Here is a 6,198-nt window from a genome sequence, read left to right on the forward strand (position 1 = left end):
GTTCCACGGCGCGAACCAACGCGGCGGGGGAGCGGGGACGGCGGGGGACGGCGGGCCCCCACGGTGGGCGTCCAGGGACCCTACGGCCCGCCACCCTGTGCCCCCACGCAGTACCCTCCCTTCCCCTGCTGGGGTCAGGCTGCGTCCCGACAGAAGCCCCGGGGGAAGCCTCTGCGCGTCCCCCCTCCCGGTCCCCCCTCCGAGCCAGAATGGTATGGCCCCGCGGGGCGGGGTTTGGGACCCGAGGATCGGCGAAGAAAACACAATTGCCAAGGAGGGTGGTGGTTTTCCAGCGTGGGCCGGGAGGGGGCAGCTCTCGGGCCCCTTTCCTCCCGGGGAGAGGGTGGGAGGGCAGAGTCCGAAAGCACTGGGGGTACGCAGGGGCCCGCCCGGGAAGCCCAGGTCTCCAGCGCGCCCCTCGGGTCGGGCAGCTGGACCCGGGCGCCGGCTGAGCGCCGTGGCAGTTCCTCCTCTGGCGCTTTCCAGCCCCCTCCGAGGGGAGGGGTTCAGGAAAGTGCTGGAAGCTGGCCGCTAGTTAAGGGTTTAGGGCGTGGGCGCCTTTCTGAGCCTCAGTTTCTCTGTCTGGAAGATGGGCGTAATTGCCTTCAGGGACGACTCATTCATTTACCGAATATGTACTGCGGACCTACCTGCAGTCAGCGATGAAAAGATAGACAAAATCCCTTCCCTACTGGGAGTGGTTTAGCCTGGGGGCTGGAGGATAAGGGAGTTGATGTGCGCGCTCAAATTGGAAGGACCTGAGTATCTTGCACTTGGAGATGGCTCAATAAAGACCAACTCTGCCAGAGATCTTCCTGCCCCACCTTCTGTCTCTGCCTCCTGGTCCTTGGTCCTCACCTGCTATAACCCTGGCTCAGGGCGGATGGCACACAAGGTTCAAGTTCCACTCTGCCTCTGTTGTGTGACTTCTGATCCCGGTGGTCTTGGAAGGATGTAATGAGCCTGGGATATAGAGCGCCCAACACAGGGCTGGGTGCAATCAGTGTCCCCTAAATAGAGATCTTCCAGAGCCGTCAGAACAAAAACCCAAATCTTGGCACCATCTGCCCCCGCCTGGTCCCATCCTTCCCTTCTTGCCCCCTCTCTCAGTGCCCTAGCCACCCGGACCTCACCCACTTTCCTGCCTCTGGGCCTTGGCACATGCTGTTCCTGGTCATCCTGCAGGAATCAGCTCCAACAGATTGTCACCAGCTAGACCCCAGGACCTGACCTTGACTGCCCACCTGCTGATACTCATCGACCTTTGTCCCACATTTTTCCTTAAGCTCTTCTTTTCAGCTCATCTCTTAACTCAGGCAAATGGAAAGGAAAACCACCCCGCCAGGCATAGCAACTGCCCTAAAAAGACCTCCAGACCCCCAGACCACCCAGACCAGTTTGAGCTCAACCCCTGACTCGCACCTGAGCAGGTGGATGGACGATGGAGTGATCTCTAGAATGACAACTACCTTTATCTCATTTTTAAAAAAGATTTTATTTATATGTTTGACAGAGACAGAGCGAGAGAGGGAACACAAGCAGGGGGAGTGGGAGAGGGAGAAGCAGGCTTCCCTCCGAGCAGGGAGCCAGACATAGAGCTTGATCCCAGGACCCTGGGATCATGACCTGAGCCGAAGGCAGACACTTAACGACTGAGCCACCCAGGCGCCCCGACCTTTATCTCATTATAATACTGAAATTCCCACCCAAGGTGGAGCACACGCCTCATTTACATAACATACAATGCGTGTACAGGCCTGTTGCCTTAAGGTGCATACGGGACCTTATGCCCGCCTCTACCTAGGATGACAAGGCTTCCCTATCTAAATATTCATCCTCGGGGCGCCTGGGTGGCTCAGTTGGTCAAGCGACTGCCTTCGGCTCAGGTCATGATCCTGGAGTCCCGGGATCGAGTCCCGCATCGGGCTCCCTGCTCAGAGGGGAGTCTGCTTCTCCCTCTGACCTTACCCCTCTCAAGCTCTCTCTCTCTCTCATTCTCTCTCTCAAATAAATAAATAAAATCTTTAAAAAAATAATAATAAAATAAATAAATAAATAAATAAATAAATATTCATCCTGGGGCGCCTGGGTGGCTCAGATGGTTAAGCATCTGCCTTCAGCTTGGGTCATGATCCCAAGGTCCTGGGATCGAGCCCCACGTCCGGCTCCTGGCTCAGCGGGGAGCCTGCTTCTTCCTCTGCCTCTCCCCCTGCTCGTGCTCTCTCTCTCTCTCTCTCTGTATCCCTGTGTCTCAAGTGAATAAATAAAATCTTAAAAAAATAATAATAATAAATAAATAAATAAATAAATAAATATTCATCCTAACCCTAAATAAAAGGAACCCATCCAGCCTTGCTTGGGGAGTCACTTTTGGAAGCTATTCCCCGTGATCCTCTTATTTGCTGCAAATAAACTTTTCCTTATGTGACAGCTCAACCTGGTATAGTTTCTGACTCACCAAGGAGCGAACTCACGTTGGTTCAGTTGCAATATTATAAGGAAAATGTTGTGCTTCTGTGGAAAGCAATGCCTTCTCCACAGTACATCTATATTTGTTTGTCTGTCATCACAAAGTACCATAAACCGTGGCTTAAAGCACTGAGATTTAGCTCACAATTCTAAAGGTCAGAAGTTGGGAGATCTAGGGGCGCCTAGCAGGCTCAGTCGGTGGAGCGTGCAACTCTTGATCTTGGGGTCGTGAGTTTGAGCCCAATGCTGGCCGTAGAGATTACTTAAAAATAAAATCTCAGGGACACCTGGGTGGCTAAGCTGGTCAAGCATCTGCCTTTGGCTCAGGTCATGATCCCAGGGTCCTGGAATTGAGTCCTGCATCGGGCTCCTTGCTCAGCAGGGAGCCTGCTTCTCCCTCTGCTGGCCGCTCCCCCTGCTTGTGCTCTCTCCCTCTCTCTCTCTAACAAATAAATAAATAAAATCTTAAAAAATTAAAAAAATTAAAAATTAAAAAATAAAAATAAAATAAATAAAATAAAATCTCCCCCCCAAAAAAGTTGGAGATCAGGGTGTCAGTAAAATTGGTTCCCTGTGAGGGCTGGGAGAAAGAATTCATGCTTTTCTCCTCACTTCTGGTGTTTTGCTGGCTATCTTGATGTTCCTTGTAAAAGCATCACACATAGCATTTTGTGTGTGTATGTGTGTCCAAATTTCCCTGTTCTATGAGGACATAAGTCATGTTGGATTAGTGGCCCACCCTACTCCAATAGGACCTCATCTTAACTATGTACATCTGCAGTGAACCCATTTCCAAATAAGATCACAGTCTGAGGTCCTGAGGGTTAGGACGTCAACATACATGAATTTGGGGCAGGATGCAATTCAACCCATAACAAATCCTTCAGAGCTGTGGGCTTTGTTTTATAATCCTGTGAATTGTGGATATGTGAAAGGGACGCACAATAATTTTCCGCAGACGTGCGTGTGAATTCTGTCTGTGGAGGGACAACCCTCTCCCCCTTAGCTTGAGCTCCTATAACAAAATACCACGGACTGCATGACTTATGAACAACAAACCTTTATGGGGGGGAGGGCTACAAATATTCAGGCCACAGCACCTCCCCAAATGTTCTGCCTCCAGTATTTGCTTCAACATTCCCAGTCTCTAAATGTGTCTGTTCTTTGATCCTCCTCTGAACAGGGAGAGTCCAGCTTCTAACACAGGTTCACGTTTAGATCTGTATGCGTCATGATTTTCCCATTTTCCCCAGAGCCCATCTTGTAACAATACTGTCCTCCAGGAAGGTCTCCTGAGCCCTGCAGGCTGGGTCGGGGTCTCTTCGGGGCTCCCCCCATCTCTGCAGCTGCCGTTCTGGTTCTCACAGGTCTGGTGACCCCACTGGCTTTCCCAGCACACCCAGCAAGTGGCCGGGCACAGCACAGAAGCTCTGAGAGTGTTTTGTTGGCCCGGCTCTGGGCTGAGACCTTGCCAGGAGCTCCAGAGAAAAGGAACAGCCCCCCCCCCTTCTGCCCTGAGAACAAAGGGGTCTCTTGTCCAGAAGTGCGGGAGGCTGGAAGAATTAGTCATGACTTTGGGGGCTGGGACTCTCTCTCTCTCTCTCTCCCCCTCTCACACACACATAAACACACACATGCACACAGACCAAGGGTAACACACAAGGACTCAGCCCCCCCACCTGGCTACACCACTGCACGGCCAAGCAAACCACAACCCAGCCAGAAACACAACACAATAGCCTACACCTCTCTAGTCGGCCACACAACGACGCCAAAGGCACACCAGGACCCCTGCAGACAACAGCCGAGCCAGGGTCACGACACCTCCAAATGCGCCAGACCCAAGGACAGCCACCTCCACCCGTGGGAGGGGGGACACACAGCTGCGCTCCAGACACACAAGAGCGTGACACAAGGCAGATCCAGTCAGCTCCCTGGGGGGCACACAATCACAGACAAGGCAGATCCTGCTGACACGCAACATCATAGGGTCATTGATGCCCGCGACACACGGCTCCACCTGTCCCCGGAACATAAACAAATACGTACTACGTGAGGGCGTCGTGAGTGCTGGGAAGGAAAATAAAGCCAGGAAGGATGGTAGGCAGGGCTGGGGCGGCCAATTTTGTAAACAGAGCGAGGGAGGCCGCTATGTCATTCATAAGAGCAGCCAGCCCTTAAAGAGGCATGAACCGTGAAGAACCCATTTCACAGACGGGCAGACTAAAGACACTCACCTGAGGTCAGGTGACCCTAGCTGACTTGCTGCGGAGCCTGCACTCTCAGCCGGCTTCCTGTGGGCAAGATGAGAAAGGTGGGGCCAGGCTGGGCAGGGCCGGGGGGGGGGGAGTTGTGAGGGACCCCAAAAGCCCCGAGGGGTGAAGGAGGCCTGAACTTCTAAGGGTCCAGGACACCCAGCCTCTGCCTTATTCCAGCCCCAGGGAAGATGAAGCTCTGCTCTGAGGTTTTGTGTCCAATGTGTTCCTGGAGCTTGACAAGCCAAGCCCTTCCCGTTCTTCAGTGTCTTTAACACTTGGGTGCAGGCGAGACCAGCAGCCAGGCCACTTTCGTCTGTCTGTCTGTCTGTCTGTCGTTCTGCATGGGGTCAGGACCTCCCTGGAGCTGTGGCTCCTCCTCATGCCTCCTCCCCCCATCCAGGGATGACCACTGAGCCCTGAGCAGACTAAGCCCCAGACTGGGGAGGACCCCGTCTCCACCATTCTTGGGACCTGCATGAGCCAAGGCTCACTTTTTACTTGGGTTGTCGATCTTCTAGATCGTTAATTTATAAGAGTTCTTTATATATTCTAGCTACAAGTCCTTTGCTGGACATAATGTTTTGCAAACACTTTCCCAGTCTGTGATGTGCCTTCCCAGTTTTGCAGCAGCGTCTTTTGAAGAGCAAAGGATTTTAGTTTTGATGAAGTCCTGTTTGTTTTTGCTTTAATTATACTTTGTCCTTTTTTGGTGTCATATGTAAGGTATCTCTGTCAAACCTAAGGTCATTAAGATTTCCTCCTATGTTTTCTTCCAGAAGTGTTTGTGGTTTTAGCTCTTTTTTTTTTTTTTTAAGATTTTATTTATTTGACAGGGGCGCCTGGGTGGCTCAGTTGGTTAGGCTGCTGCCTTCGGCTCAGGTCATGATCCTGGAGTCCTGGGATCGAGTCCCGCATCGGGCTCCTTGCTCAGCGGGGAGTCTGCTTCTCCCTCTGACCCTCCCCCCTCTCATGCTCTCTCTCTCTCTATCTCATTCTCTCTCAAATAAATAAATAAAATCTTTAAAAAAAATAGATTCTGCTGGTTTAAAAAAAAAAGATTTTATTTATTTGACAGAGAGAGCACAAGCAGAGGGAGAGAGAGGGAGAAGCAGGCTCCCCACTGAACAAGGAGCCCGATGCGGGGCTCAATCCCGGGAACTTAGGATCATGACCTGGGCCGAAGGCAGATGCTTCACCTACAGAGCCACCCAGGTGTCCCTCCCTCACCTGGCTTCTTATCTTGTTCAAATCAATCATTGCCACCAGGCCTCTGGGTGGCACCGGGGGGAGGAGAGAAACCGCTGTGCTAACCTTCCCTGCTTGTGAGCTTGGCCCTCACTTAGCATCTGGGAAATTGGCTGATAAACATTTCCTTCCAAGATATAAAACTTCCCTAAATGATAAAGGGGCTCACCATGCCTCGGCCCTTTGTACAAAACAATATGGTTCATGCTGACACCTGCTGTCCTTC

Source organism: Neomonachus schauinslandi, chromosome 16 (assembly GCF_002201575.2).
Source record: "Neomonachus schauinslandi chromosome 16, ASM220157v2, whole genome shotgun sequence".
Taxonomy (NCBI): Eukaryota; Metazoa; Chordata; class Mammalia; order Carnivora; family Phocidae; genus Neomonachus; species Neomonachus schauinslandi.